Here is a 16,542-nt window from a genome sequence, read left to right as displayed (position 1 = left end):
AATAAGGTTAATGAGAAGAGAAGCAACACAAATCTGTTTTCATCACTGTTAACATAGCTTAAATCACAACACAGGAGGGAACAGCTGCTCTGGAAGGCAGCCTAGGAGCAGATCAGCAGAAGCTGATTATCTATTAATGAGAAGGTTTTAGCGATGAGCCCTGGTGGAAAACCCACCAGACTCAATTCTGAAAGCCATCTACTGAAGAGGAGGTGTATATGAATCATTTGATTGATGTAAAAAAAATTCAAAACAGATTCTTCCCAGCACTCTAGAGGCTGCCATGCACCACTGCTCTCTTATCTGTTTATGTTCAGGAAATAGGATACTTCAGTAAGTAAATGTGTGGAGTATTTAATTAAACTCACGGCTGGGCTCTGTGTGTGAGGCTGGTCCTCATTCAGGGATTACTGGACTGTTGCATCGTTCCTTCTCTTTTATTTCCCTTCATCCTGGTGCTTCTATCTTCAGCTCAGTATCAGCAGGAGCTATGGAGCATCAGGGTAACTATATTAGTATTATCTAATTGAGCTTACTTTTAGATAAAGAAACTGAGGTTCAGAGAGCTTAAGTCACTTTTCTAAGGACTTCTAGCTTGGAGAACTATGATTTAAACCCATGTCCTGGGTGACTCCTTAGTGGATGCTTATAATCACTTATGTAATAGAACATAAATGTATTTAGCAAAAACTAACTATGGTATACAACAATAGTTCTCAAAATTTGTCTTCAGACCAGCATCATTAGCAAAAGCTGAGAACTTGTCAGAAATGCACATTTTCAGGCCTTACCGCAGACTCAGCTGAATCAGAATCTTTGAGAATGAGGCCCAGGAAGCCCTCTGAGTGATTCAAATGGACACCAAGGTTTATGAACCACTAGTGTATAGGCTGTATGCTGCGCACTAGGATTTAAAAGGAAAAAAATAGGTTCCCTGACATCTGGGAGTTCAGTGTCTAACAGAGGAGATAAGCATACAAAGACAACCATAATCATACTTACTAGGGCACTGTAAGTACAGTGAGAAATATGCATAGAAAATCAGGAAAAGAAAGATGAGGACAACTAACCTGGATGGGGCAAGTGATGCTTGGACAGGCTCTGAACACACAAAAAAGCTCTGGTCATAGTGACAAGCAGGAGAGAGTATTCTGGGCAAGGGAACAGCGTAAAAAAAGAAAGAAATGATGGGCATCTGTGAAAAAGTAGTTACTCTGGGGATGCTGGAGTGTGAGGTGTGGTGAAGGAGGCAGTGATGGGTTCACAGAGTGGGCTGTGGGCTGCCCTCTGTCATTCTGCTACCTGACCTACCACTTGCTGAAGCTCAGGAGGTTGGCTTCTTGACGGCTTGGCTTGGAGATTTTATAGTCATTTGTCACTCTGGCATTTATGACTGCCCTATGGTCCCAGATGAGGGGCACCATATATCACAAAGGCTCGTTCTTCATGAGCTATTGAGCTCCCAGTAATTCGTGCATATTATTTATACCCTGCATTCTTTTCTCCTCCCTTGTGAAGTCCCCCATGCCACAGCCATCACCTAGTAGACGTCAGGCTGTCCAGTGGATGAAGTGTTGTTTGACAAAGACTCAGCAGCTGGGGATGCACTTGCAGTTTATGTCATGAATTCTTACTCAATTCTTTGTTCTTCACATCATCTATCAGTGAATAATGTACCCATCATAGGTCTTCAGTCTATATTTCCAGATCAGTATTTCAGCATGGCCATGGCTGTATTTGAGTGCTTAAAATAAAATAACGGTGCTACATTCACTCTGGCATAGTGCAGAGAATGTGAGGTTGGGAACGAGGCTGGGGATCTAGCCCCGATTCTGTGCTTCCCAGTTATGTCCATTAAATCACATTTGAGGGTTCACTTATTTAATTTTGTGCAGCCTTGACTTTTATTATCTGTGATGTTGGGTTGCTGTAGAATTAAAGGATATAGTATTGGTACCTGGAACTCAGTAGATGGTATTCCTTTCCTTATCATTATGTATATCTGGTTGGCAGTATTGGCGAGATTGCCTATTCAAAATGCCTAACATCAAGAGTGGGCAGAGACTTCCTTTCTCTTTTTCTAGATATTCTGTTTCTGTGGATTTTCTATGTTCTCTCCTACCCAAACCTTGGGGTACAACCAGGGCTAAGCTGTTAAGCATGCATGGCTTAAGTCTTTTGTCTGGTAAAATAGAGTGGCTGACCTTTGTAAATGGTTTTTCAGACTAGTTTTCATCCAGGAAACCCTTTGTTCGAGTAAAATCTGAGCAGTTTTGAGAAGATGGAAGTAACATCCTTACTAGTAACCCAACCTCTGCTCATTACCCCCAAGTATTACAGTTGCATGCATGGACCTGGAGAAAACAAGGGCTCTACTGGGAGGACGATACCTTATCTTGTCCCCAAACTAGCTCCACCTCTGCCTTCTCCATCTTAATTGATGACAAACCAAAGTTTATGTTACGCAAGTCAAAAAGCTTGATGTTATCTTTGACTTTTTTTTTTCACATCCCAAATCTATTTTCTTCCAGGAAGTACTGTTTACATAAAAGTTACAACCGGAATATGTTTGCTTTATACTCTTTCTCCTGTCACCACCTAGGCTGAGCCTGCACCATCTCTTGTCCAGGTAACTAACAGTAGTATCAAATTGGTCCCCACTTCTAGGGGCAACTCCCTTTACAGTCACAGTGATACCATTGAAATGAGCCAAATTGGGTCACTCCTCTGCTCAGAGCTCTGCACTGGCCCCTGCTTTACTCAAATAAAATTCAGAGCCCCCAGCCAGCTAGTTCCTCATACACTAGTCCCCTTTGCCTCTCTGACTTCATGTTCTCCCACACCTCCATTACCTGCAGCCACATCAGGCTCTTAACTCACCAGGCTGACTCTTGCCTTTGTGCCTTTGCCATGGCTGTTCCCTCTGCTTGAAGGCACTTCCCCAGATGCTACAGACTAAAGCATATTCCCTCCAAAATCCTATGTTAGAGCCCTGAAAAAAAAAAAAAGAAACCAAACCCTAACCCTTAGTTTGACTGTATTAGGAGACAGGGTCTTTAGGAGGTATTTAACATGAAATGAAGTAGAAAGGGCAGGACTCTAATGAAATAGAACTATGGCCTTATAAGAAGAGGAAGAACCTCTTTCTCTCTGTCTGCCATATGCAAACCAGGAAGACAGTTTTCCACAGAAACTGAATCAGCTGATACCTTGATCTTGGACTTCCCAGCCTCCAAAACTGAGAAATAAATTTCTGTTGTTTAAACAACCCACACTATGGTATTTGGTTATGGTGGCCTGAGCAAACAAAGGCACCAGATTGATGCAAGTCTAACTTCCCCACACCTTCACCAAGTTCTCAAATGCCATCTCTTCAAAGAATCCCACCACAATATTCTATCAACATTGAGATGCTGGAACTTTCAGTTTCTCTTACTCTGCTCTTATTCCTTGTTCAAACAATGTATCATTTTCTAACCCGTGATGTAATTCACATATTATGTCTACCGTTTATTGTTGGACTAACCTCAGTTCAGTTCAGTTCAGTCGCTCAGTCGTGTCCGACTCTTTGCAACCTCATGAATCGCAGCACGCCAGGCCTCCCTGTCCATCACCAACTCCCGGAGTTCACTCAGACTCATGTCCATCAAGTCAGTGATGCCATCCAGCCATCTCATCCTCTGTTGTCCCCTTCTCCTCCTGCCCCGAATCCCTCCCAGCATAGGAACTAAAAAGCCTCTTGATGAAAGTGAAAGAGGAGAGTGAAAAAGTTGGCTTAAAGCTCAACATTCAGAAAACCAAGATCATGGCATCTGGTCCCATCACTTCATGGGAAATAGATGGGTAAACAGTGGAAAGAGTGTAAGACTTTATTTTTCTGGGCTCCAAAATCACTGCAGATGGTGACTGCAGCCATGAAATTAAAAGACGCTTACTCCTTGGAAGGAAAGTTATGACCAACCTAGATAGCATATTCAAAAGCAGAGACATTACTTTGCCAACAAAGGTCTGTCTAGTCAAGGCTATGGTTTTTCCTGTGGTCATGTATGGATATGAGAGTTGGACTGTGAAGAAGGCTGAGCGCCGAAGAACTGATGCTTTTGAACTGTAGTCTTGGATAAGACTCTTGAGAGTCCCTTGGACTGCAAGGAGATGCAACCAGTCCATTCTAAAGGAGATCAGCCCTGGGATTTCTTTGGAAGGAATGATGCTAAAGCTGAAACTCCAGTACTTTGGCCACCTCATGCGAAGAGTTGACTCATTGGAAAAGACTCTGATGCTGGGAGGGATTGGGGGCAGGAGGAAAAGGGGACGACAGAGGATAAGATGGCTGGATGGCATCACCGACTCAATGGATGTGAGTTTGAGTGAACTCCGGGAGTTGGTGATGGACATGGAGGCCTGGCGTGCTGCAGTCCCTGGGGTCGCAAAGAGTCGGACATGACTGAGGGACTGAACTGAACTGAACTGATGTCCAAAGAACCTAGAACAGTGCCCAGCACAGAGTAGGTGCATAATAAATATGTGTAGAGCAAGCAAATAGATGGAAAAATAACTATAATATTTCCTAGCTGTATGAGCTTGGCAAGCTGTTGATCTATCTAAGCTTCATCTCTAACTTCAGTTGATTACTATGATAATTAAATAAGTAAAATTTGAGTTAAGACAGAGCAACTGCTTGTCTTTTTCATCATCATATGCCAGTATCTGAGACATAATAGTTCTCGAAACAAGAGTTAGGTGCTTAATGCAGTGCTTGACAAATGGTAAGTGCTCATCAAGTAATGATTGTGATTTTGGCTGAATGAAATGTCTGCTGTTAATCGTTGTCTTTATCTCATTCTTGAGAGCTGGCCTGGATTAGGAGGAAAAATCCCAGAAGTCTTTCTATCCTCTTTGCCCGCAGGTTTTTAGCCGCAGCCACACTTGTCTCTTCTGAATAGCAAATGTACTTTTCTGTACCCTGTTTTAGTGCTTTCTACAATGTTGTACTTGTGAATGGGAATGTTCTTCATCTTTTTTCCATCCTCCACTTGATAAAAACTTCCATTGTGTATATCAAGGTGATTCCTATTCAACTTTCAGAGTCTCGCTCAAACATCACTTCACAGGAAACTTTCCCTAAGACTCCAGAGTGGGCCAGGGCTTTTTATAATCTGATTAGTAGCACTCTTAATTTTTTAGGAGAATTTATATCCAAATTGCTCGACTCAGTGTCTAGTATTTAGTAGTTTTTCAACAAATATGCATTCAGGTATAAAGGATATTATTTATCACCAGATACTTGATATCCCTAATTTAATTTGATATTTTATAGTAGACATTGAAATTATCTCTAATATAAAGATAGTGCTACTCATGTCTGTCTCTTTGCAACCCCATGAACTGTAGCCTACCAAGGCTTCTCTGTCCATGGAATTTTCCAGGCAAGAATACTGAAGTGGGCTGTCATTTCCTACTCTAGGGAATCTTCTCGACCCAGGGATTGAACCTGCATCTCTTGCATTGGCAGGCGGGTTCTTTACCACTATGCCACCTAGCCAGGTGAATATACAGATAAAGCAGGCTCAAACAGGTTAGACAACTCCCTCAAAGTTACACATAGCTAACAAGTTTTAGTCAAGGTTGAACTTAGTTCTCTTCAACTCAAGAAAAAAATACTCTTCCTGCTACAAGGGACTTGCTCCTGAGATTCCTCAAGCCAACTTATTAATTCTTTTCCTTTAGTGAACATAAAAAAGTAAAAATATATCTTCCCCCGACTGACTCTTTGCCCCCAAAGTTCCCTACATCCCTGATGATCCTAGAGCCATAATGCCATTCTAGAAAGTTCTTGGTCCTGGCCAGCTATTTCCCTCTTCAAGTTTTTTTTAAGATCTATGTCTGTATAATCTATTCAATACTAAACTTCCTCATCTCATTAAGTGGCACCCTAATCAAGCTAATAATATAGAAGACATCCTCCATTCCTTCTTTACTTCTTTGTCCCAAACAATCCATATGTAATGTCTTCTATGCTTCTACCGTGTATGTCTCTAGTCCCTCATTTTTCTCCAGTACTCTGTAGTGTCCTAATTGTGCCCTCTCATAGCTCTAATACTTTCCAACATATATATTTTTTCTATCAGTTTGTAAACAGAGCTATCCATTCCAGAAACAAAGAGTGTTACATAGTGTAGAGGCTTGTGGGGTTGTGGAAAGAGCTGTGGAGTGGGGGCAGACGCCAGAGAAATGGAAGCTGAAGGTCAGAGAAGACAGCACTGAAGACCTCAGCCTGCAGGACAAAATCCAGTGGGTTTTCTAAGCTTGTCTGCAAGTTGTCATCATCATTCTGGGAAAGTCTGAGAAGCTCCCCAAGAGTCTTAATCAATAGCCATGAAATGGGTAGTTTTCAGGACTTGGCTGGGAGTTCTGTGATGCCCACATGTGCACATTCATCTGCTGCCTTCACCTCTAGAGAACAAAGCTTCTAATTCACCTCCACTTTACACATATCACATATTTTGCATTCCTTGGCAAAATGTAGCCCAGGATCAAACATGGGAGGTGATGCTGAGAAGCAGAATCAGGAGCCCTAGAAGGACATGGTGGTGGCACTCAGTTGACAACAGATAGCCTGTCCCACTATTTGCTACACAGCAGCTGAATTTGTCTTTAAACTCTAAAAACAGAATATTTTATAACCATGCTCAAAATAATTCAATGGCTTCCTCTGATGATAAAACCCAAACTTGCCCCCATGACCTACAAAGCTCACTTGACCTTTCTCCTGCCACCTCTTCAATTTCATCTCATTCCACAAGTTGAACCATTATATTCACTGGTTTGCATTCTGGTTCTTCAACACGCCAAACAGTTTCTTACCTCAGAATTCTTATATTCTTGTATCTACTCTCCCTTCTGCCCAGAATGTCTTTCTCCTTGATTTTCACATTCCTTTTATCTCAGCACTTCGAAGAGTCCTTTCCGAGTTCTCCCCAGTGCCCCTTTTTCTTTCAGTGCATTTATTGCCATCTGCTTTTATCTTTTCTGTTTGTTTAGTGTCTGCTACACTCATTGGAATGCAAGCTCAGTGAGAGCAAGTACCATATTATCAGGGGGCTAGTTCTCAGTCCCGATTCAGTTATCAGTTATCCTTTTAGAACACAGCTCATCATGGGTGAGTTCACTGACTCAAAAAATTAGAGAACATCAGTTTCTTTGGTGTCCAAGAGCCTGCATTGTACCAACCTCACTAGAAGTGTGAGAGAGATAAGGACAAAGTCTCTCAGTGCAATGCTTAACAGTTTCAATACATGCCAAGCAAAGTGTTTTAATACAACCTGAACTATGCATTTTTCTGCTGTGGATGTTCTATAACCTGTCTCTCCTCTCATCCCTTGGAAGAGCCAGAAGTCTCATATTAATTTCAGTTCAGTTCACTTCAGTTGCTCAGTTGTGTTCGACTCTTTGTGACCCCATGGACTGCAGCACACCAGGCTACCCTGTCCATCACCAACTCTCGGAGCAAGCTCAAACTAATGTCTATCGAGTCAGTGATGCCATCCAACCTTCTCATCTTCTGTCGTCCCCTTCCCCTCCTGCTTTCAATCTTTCACAGCATCAGGGTCTTTTCCAATGAGTCAGTTGTTCGTATTAGGTGGCCAAAGTATTGGAGTTTCAGCTTCAGCTGGATGAATGAATATTCCAGTGAATAATCAGGACTGATTTCCTTTAGGATGGACTGGTTTGATATTAATTTGATTAATTATAATTTTACCCTCCTTTCCAAATCTGTCAAATCATCTTCATTAATCAGCACTCAATTTAAATACACTCAGATTCATTTATATTTTTTCTGTGCATCCACAGCTCTTGGTTATTATTACTTTGTATATGTGATTGATGCCTCCACTAGATTATGTGTTACTTGAGAACAGAGATTCTCTCTGGCTCCTCCTTTTTATCTCCAATGGTGGATGTAGGGAATACACTCAGGAAACATTTACTGAATTGCATTGAATTCCTTCCAAAAGCAAAAGTGAAGTGAAGTCACTCAGTCATGTCTGACTCTTTGTGACCCCATGGACTGTAGCCTATCATGCTCCTCTGTCCATGGGTTTTTCCAGCCAAGAATACTAGAGTGGGTTGCCATTTCCTTCTTCAAGAAAGAGGTTTTCATTAGTTTTGTCTGGAAGTGAAAGTAGCATCCTACTCTCTGTGACCCCATGGACTGTAGAATCCATGGATTCTCTAGGCCAGAATACTGGAGTGGGTAGCCTTTCCCTTCTCCAGGGGATCTTCCCAACCCAGGGATTGAACCCAGGTCTCCCACATTACAGACAGATTTTTTTTTTTTACCAGCTGAGCCACAAGGGAAGCCCAAGAATACTGGAGTGGGCAGTCTATCCCTTCTCCAGGGGATCTTCCTGACCCAGGAATCGAACCAGAGCAGGCAAATTCTTTGCCAGCTGAGCTACCAGAGAAGCCTTCCAAAAGCAAAGTGCTGGGTAAATCCCACTTAATTACAGAAACCTGGAGATGACTTAGCTAAACTGCTAATAGATTCATAATGCAGAATGCCAACTTTCTCTTCTGACTAATGGTATTTTCCAACCATTCATCTCATCTTTCTGTTTGCCCCTGTACAGCGTTCTCTTGACCTCCACATTATGCAAGCACGTGTGCTAGCTCCTGTTTCCAGTGAATTCTCTTAAACAGGACACATTTCATCAGTTTCTGACTTTCTGGCACTAACTCTTTTCTGTAGACCTGATGGGCTGTATCACATTCAAATATTTGTATGAAAGCATCATTTACCTGTCCCTTCAAAGTCTAATTGGTGCTAATTAGCAAATAAATCAAACTGAATTTTCCATTAAACATGCTTTCATTAGGGTCAGTATTTACTTGTTTGCATTTAGTAGAGGAAAACATCAACAAGAAGCATTAGCAACTATTTTTCCTCTTAAGATGAAAATAAATGAGCATTTGTTAACATGGAGAGAGAAGTATTTTTTTAAGTTTTAAAATAATAACACATCCTGATATTGTATAAAGGAAAGAACCCAAGACTGAAAGTAGGAAGTAATACTACCAATAGCAACTATTAAATATTATGTGCCAAATAATACAATAAATTCTTTCTGAGCTCACAATATTGCATGGCAAGTGATTTTCTCTATTTTCCAGATTAAGAAAGTGATTTTAATAAGAATTAAATAACTTGACCAAAGTCACAGAGATCATTTGTAAACTAGGTATTCTAGGCTTTAAATCTTGGTCAGTTTGATTCCATAGTTCAAGCTTTATGTCTGTCTCTCTGCAGCATTCTAGACCTCACTTGGTCTTAACAATGGATTGTGTTTTGTATAACAATTCTTTGTCTCATCCTGTTTCATACTCTAGTCTCTTGACTTTGGCTTAACCTGTGAAACTGACTTTGGCCAAAAGCATTAGGTAGGAGTTCTGGTTTTGAGCCTGGGCCCTAAGAAGCTCACATAGTTTTGCTTACTCTCTTATTTCTCTGCTGCAGCCATGAGAACTTTGTACCTGGACTAGCTCCTTGGTCTCAGGAGACAATGAGAGACACATAAAACAGAACCACCTTGAGCTGGGCTTAGTCATAATCATCCAACCTCCAGAAAGCTAAATGCATGTGAGTGAACCCATCCAAGAAAAGAACAGGCTAGTTGAGGCCAGCCAAGATCAACTAAACCCCAGTAGGCCACACACAGGTAGAGCAGCCCAGCCAAGGGTAGAAGAACTGACTGAGCCCAGTCTAGATCACTCAACTTCTACCTAATCCACACACACAGGGCAAATGAGGAATTACTGTCATTTTAACCACTGAATTATGAGATTGTTTATTTCACAGTAATGTTTTGTTAGTACAGCCAGTAATTAGCTCTACAAACTCCCTCAATAATAATGCTTATCACCATTTATTAAGAGCTTACTATATAAGACACAGTGCTAAACACTTTATATCATCACTCCCTTAAATCTTTCTCAAAACTCTCTAAGGTTTTCACAGATGAGAAGAATGAGATAAATGGAGATGAAAAAACTTAAGTTCACATACTTGTATGTGGCAGAGGTGAGATGCAAACATAAGTTTATCTGCATCCAAAGCTGTCCTCTTTCTGTTATACCGATATGGTCTCAATCATAATCTAGAACTTCCTTGGAAAACAGTCAGCTGTGTGAATGTCACTTCTACTTAATTTGTCTGGGTCCATCTTCTTCAACTGCAAACTGGAAGGACCTAACTAGATAATACCTGTTTTCCCTCTTACCTTCTACAGTTCCATGTTCCTACAGTTATTTGAGGCAAGTTTGATTTAAACACATATGGAATTTGATGGTGATGAGAATGGTGATGAGGCCTGTGATGATTCAACACTGCATAGATGAAGCTGGGACATAGTTTTGCCACGAACCAGAACTGAGATAATTACTATAAGTAAGCATGAAATTTAGCTCTGAAAACCTGTAGGTTAGATGGCAGAGTAAATCTGGGTCACACATTTTAGTTCCAATTACCTAACACAACCACCAGCAACAAAATAAAAAGTGTCAGCAAAAAAAAAAAAAAAAAAAAAAAAAATCCACCAGCAGCAAGTAAGCTTAGAAACTAAATATATTATTAGGCTCACAAAGAGTAGAAGTGACTGCCAAAGAGGGCACCAAGTATTTTTGACAGCTCCTGCTCTAAATCCTGGGGCTTAAAAGTATGGTACGGGAACATGGGCAAAGTCAGTAAAATTCTGAGATGTCTCATCAATACTCCTTAATCTGAAATTATTAATAGGCACACCAAGGAAATACATTTCAAATCTGTAGGATTAGAAACATGTAGATATATGTTTATGTATATATACATATGTTTTTTCTAAGAGATCCATTAGGAACAGGGATAATGGTCAAAACTTCAGAATATCCACACATGGAAATGAGATATATAGTTCCTACTATGGGATGTGAATGATATAGAGAATTTTAAAATATATTTTAAAATATATCAGAAAACAAAGCAACACTCCAACAAAGATGGAACTAAAGCCTCACAGAAATTGCCCCCTCCCTTCCACTAGAATGATCTAACTGCAGAATATTTCTACAAGAAGACAAATAGATTCCCAATAACTTAGGAGTTCAATGGAAAGCCAGGATGATCATGGCAGATTTGAGAAAACTGATTCTCAAAATGACATGACTTTTAAAACAAAAACTAAACACATAGTCAAATATGCAACCAAGGAATGAACATGACATGAAAAAGACAGATGAATTCAGTCTGAGAAAAATATGCCAGACAAGAATATGTCTTCAAATATATATATTCAATATGTATTCTATGTATTTACATATTTAATATTTTATTGAAAATGCCTAAATAAGATAATTATATAAAAAAGATGGACAATAAAACAATATCAATATGGAACTGATAGATAAATTAGAAATGAAAAGAAACAGATAAGTATTAGATAATTGACATTTGTGACAAAAGAAAGCTATGTGGCATCAGGGTGATTGTTTATGAAAGGAGAGAAATTCTTAGAGACTCAGACTAGGTGGCATTAAATCATAGGATAATTTGTAAAACAGAGAACTTCAAAGAAAGGAGGAACTGAATATTCAGAACAAAATAATATTGCCTGTTCCCAGAAATAACGACTTACACAAGATAGACCTGCTAGGCATCCAGGCATAATGACAAAGTTGCAAATAAGGAGGAAAATCAGACTTACCCCCGAAGTTCTCTGTCTCACCAATTAGTGTCAGAGGACAATGGAGCTAAGTCTATATAATTCTAAAAGAAAATTAAACACAGCCAAATAATACATCAAATGCAATGCAACAGGCAAATATTCTCAAACATGAGCCTTCCTGGGTAAAATCAACTGATGAACTCTTGTCAACCAAAAGGCATTTAAAGACTTGTAAGCCTCAAACGGTAAAGAACCTAACTGCAATACAGGAGACCTGGGTTCGATCCCTGGGTTGGGAAGATTCCCCTGGAGAAGGGAAAGGCTACCCACTCCAGCATTCCAGTATTCTGGCCTGGAGAATCTGATGGACAGAGGAGTCTGGCAGGCTATAGTACATGGATCGCAAAGAGCTGGACACAACTGACTTTCATATATATATATATATGGTAATAAATAGAGCTTTGTCTGAAGCTGAGAAATATCTTTAAGTGTCAAAGCAGTTTCCTTCCCTTTTGCTAAATTAAAAGAAAAGTGAGAATAATAATTTATTTTAAATAGTATGCAAAATAATCCACAATGGCGGTATTTAAAAGCATGAAGAATATAAAATAATAAGTCTTTATTCTCATTGCTATATCTGTATGTAGAGATAAACTGAATATTTGTTGTTTAGTCACTAAGTTGTGTCTGACTCTTTTGTGACCCCCTGGACCGTAGGCCCCCAGGCTCCTCTATCCATAGAATTTCCTAAGGCAAGAATTCTGGCGTGGGTTGCCATTTCCTTCTCTAGGGGATCATTCCAACCCAGGGATCAAATCCATATCTCCTGCATTGGCAGGCAGATTCTTTATCACAGAGCCACCAGGGAAGCCCAAATTGAATACTACTTAATGTTAGTTATTAGTAGTATTTCTAGGTGGTGTTTTAAAATGATGTTATCTTTTATTTGTTGGTGTTCCTTTATTCTGAAAACAAGAAATGTAAATTTCATGTGGAGCCAAGACTTGATTGTTGTATTTGAAGAACAGGACAAAAAATTTAGGTCTTAGCTTACCGTAAACCAAGGCAGGTAGAGAAAAAGAGATAGAAGGTAGAAAGAGAGAGAAAGGAAATCTTATATCAGCTTGACATGGTAGAAAAAGCATTGCTTCTGAAAATAGAAATCTAAGCTTGGAGTTCCTTCTGTGAACCTCATAGACATTTCAGTTCAGTTCAGTCACTCAGTCATATCTGACTCTTTGGGACCCCATGGACTGCAGCACGCCAGGCTTCCGTGTCCATCACCAACTCCTGGAGCTTGCTCAAACTCATGTCTATCCAGTTGGTGATGCCATCAAACCATCTCATCCTCTGCCATCCCCTTCTCCTCCTGCCTTCATTCTTGCCCAGCATCAGGGTCTTTTCCAATGAGTTAGGCCTTCACATTGGGTTACCAAAGTATTGGAGCTTCAGCTTCAGCATCAATCCTTCCAATGAATATTAAGGACTGATTTCCTTTAGGACTGACTGGTTTGAACTTCTTGCAGTCGAGGGACTCTCAAGTGTCTTCTCCAACACCACAGTTTAAAAGTATCAATTCCTCGGCGCTCAGCTTTCTTCACAGTCCAACTCTCACATCCATACATGATGACTGGAAAAACCAGAGCTTTGACTAGACAGATATTTGTCAGCAAAATATTGTCTCTGCTTTTTAATATGCTGTCTAGGTTGGTCATAGCTTTTCTTCCAAGGAGCAAGTGTCTTTTTACTTCATGGCTGCAGTCAGCATTTGTGGTGATTTTGGAGCCCAAGAAAATAAAGTCTCTCACTGTTTACACTGATTCTCCATCTATTTCCATGAAGTGATGGGACCAGATGCCATGATTTTCATTTTCTGAATGTTGAGTTTTAAGCCAACTTTTTCACTCTTCTCTTTCACTTTCATCAAGAGGCTCTTGAGTTCCTCTTCACTTTCTGCCATAAGGGTGGTGTCATCTGCATATCTGAGGTTATTGATATTTCTCCTGGAAAAAATGACTATAGTTTGTGCTTCATTCAGCCCAGCATTTCATATGATGTACTCAACACATAAGTTAAATAAGCAGGGTGACATTATACAACCTTAATGTACTCCTTTCCCAATTTGGAACCAGTCTATAGTTACATATTTAGTTCTAACTGTTGCTTCTTGACCTCCATACAGATTTCTTAGGAGGCAGGTCAGGTGATCTGGCATTCCCGTCTCTTAAAGAATTTTCCACAGTTTGTTGTGATCCACACAAAGGCTTTGGCATAATCAATAAAGCAGAAGTAGATGTTTTTCTGGAACTCTCTTGCTTTTTCTGTGATCCAACAGATGTTGGCAATTTGATCTCTGGTTCCTCTGCCTTTTCTAAATACAGCTTGAACACACGAAAGTTCATGGTTCACATATTGTTGAAGCCTGGCTTGGAGAATTTTGAGCATTAATTTGCTAGTGTGTGAGATGAGTGCAATCATGCAGTAGTTTGAACATTCTTTGGCATTGTCCTTCTTTGGGACTGGAATGAAAACTGACCTTTTCCAGTCCTGTGGCCACTGCTGAGTTTTCCAGATTTGCTGGCATATTGAGTGCAGCACTTTAACAGCACTTTAACTTCAAATCTTTTAGAATTTGAAATAGCTCAACTGGAATTCCATCACCTCCACTAGCTTTGTTCATAGTGATGGTTCATAAAGCCCATTTGACTTTGCATTCCAGGATGTCTGGCTCTAGGTGAGTGATCACACCATCGTGGTTTATCTAGGTCATTAAGATCATTTTTGTATAGTTCTTCTGTGTATTCTTGCCACTTCTTTATATCTTTTGCTTCTGTTGCTGCTGCTGCTGCTAAGTCACTTCAGTCGTGTCCGACTCTGTGCGACCGCATAGATGGCAGCCCACTAGGCTCCCCAGTCCCCGGGATTCTCCAGGCAAGAACACTGGAGTGGGTTGCCATTTCCTTTTCCAATGCATGAAAGTGGAAAGTGAAAGTGAAGTCGCTTAGTCATGTCTGACCCTCAGCGACCCCATGGACTGCAGCCTTCCAGGCTCCTCCATCCATGGGATTTTCCAGACAAGAGTACTGGAGTCGGGTGCCATTGCCTTCTCCTGTTAGGTCCATACAATTTCTGTCCTTTACTGTGCCCATCTTTGCATGAAATATTCCCTTGCTATCTCTAATTTTCTTGAAGAGATCTCTGGTCTTTCACATTCTACTGTTTTTCTCTATTTTTTTTTTGCATTGATCACTGAGGAAGGCTTTCTTGTCTCTCCTTGCTATTCTTTGGAACTCTGCATTCAAATGGGTATATCTTTCCTTTTCTCCTTTGTCCTTAGCGTCTCTTCTTTTCTCAACCATTTGTAAAGCCTCCTTAGACAAACATTTTGCCTTTTTGCATTTCTTTTGCTTGGGGATGGTCTTGATCACTGCCTCCTGTACAATGTCACGAACCTCCATCCATAGTTCTTCAGGCCCTCTGTCTATCGGATCTAATCCCTTGAATCTATTTCTCACTTCCACTGTATAATCATAAGGGATTTGATTTAGGTCATACCTGAATGGTCTAGTGGTTTTTCCTACTTTCTTCAATTTAAGTCTGAATCTGGCAATAAGGAGTTCATGATCTGAGCCACAGTCAGCTCCCAGTCTTGTTTTTGCTGACTGTATAGAGCTTTTTCATCTTTGGCTGCAAAGAATACAATTAATCTGATTTTGTTATTGACCATCTGGTGATGTCCATGTGTAGAGTCTTCTCTTACGTTGTTGGAAGAGGGTGTTTGCTATCACCAGTGCATTCTCTTGCAAAACTCTATTAGCCTTTGCCCTGCTTCATTCTGTACTCCAAGGCCAAATTGCCTGTTACTCCAGGTATTTCTTGACTTCTGACTTTTGCATTCGTCTTCTATGATGAAAAGGATATCTCTTTTGGGTGTTAGTTCTAGAAGGTCTTGTAGGTCTTCTTTGTAGGTATTCTTCAATTTCAGCTTCTTCAGCATTGGTGGTTTGGGCATAGACATTAGGCCTCTTGCTTTATTTCTTAAAATTATTTTCCTCATCTACAAAACTTGGGAAACAGTGCTATGGTCAGAGTGTGGCTGCAATAATGGAATGAAATAGTGTATTTGATAAGATCAAAGCTGTCACAGGACTGAGTCCACATCTGCATCCCTCCCACCAGAAGTGTCAGGTTTTCCAAGCCAAATCTTAGATTTAATAATAGTTAATTGGGAAGTAAGTGAGGAGAAAATAAATAACAACTGGCTGTAGAGTTTGACTATTGTGGTGAAACTGATAGTATACCTCCCACTTCTTCAGAAAAATATGTCCAAACTTTTTTTTGCAGGTGAATCATCCCTGGTTCCCATTTTATGTGGTTCAGGTAGGGTTGAAATCCTTACTTGGAAAGTAAACTTATCTGCTTATCTACAGTGATTCAGAGATAAACATGTGACGTGAGTCAGATGTTTGAGAAATCCCAGCTCTCTGAACAGCTTAAGGAAAATGGTCTCTGTCTTTTGGATCCAAAATGGGGGGCTGAAGCCTAGAACCACCACTCCATCTCACCATTCTAAGGTGAGAGGCCACCTGGGAATGGAACCAGCATAGAGAGGGTCAGGAGGATCACATTCAACCTGTTTAATTCACCTGGGTCCCGGTATGTCAGTTACGAAAGTGAACATCGCTCAGTCGAGTCTGACTCTTTGCAACCGCGTGGACTATACAGTCCATGGAATTCTCCAGGTCAGAATACTGGAGTGGGTAGCTGTTCCCTTCTCCAGGGGCTCTTCCCAACCCAGGGATTGAACTCAGGTTTCCTGCATTGTGGGCAGATTCTCTATCAACTG

The 16,542-nt window shown here is 40.5% G+C and overlaps 1 long non-coding RNA gene across 2 annotated transcripts in view; it reads left to right on the top strand.

Moving 5' to 3' along the window:
• The first annotated feature begins 339 nt into the window (after positions 1–339).
• The window catches only part of LOC129626610 (uncharacterized), a 29,716-nt gene continuing 13,513 nt past the window's right edge, over positions 340–16,542 (top strand). For both annotated transcript variants that reach the window (XR_008702081.1, XR_008702082.1), the window contains exon 1: positions 340–503. This is a non-coding gene — a long non-coding RNA (uncharacterized LOC129626610). The remainder of the gene's footprint in view (positions 504–16,542) is intronic.

The sequence above is a fragment of the Bubalus kerabau genome, chromosome 14, assembly GCF_029407905.1.
Source record: "Bubalus kerabau isolate K-KA32 ecotype Philippines breed swamp buffalo chromosome 14, PCC_UOA_SB_1v2, whole genome shotgun sequence".
Lineage (NCBI taxonomy): Eukaryota > Metazoa > Chordata > Mammalia > Artiodactyla > Bovidae > Bubalus > Bubalus kerabau.
This window is presented reverse-complemented; position numbering and strand designations above follow the sequence as displayed.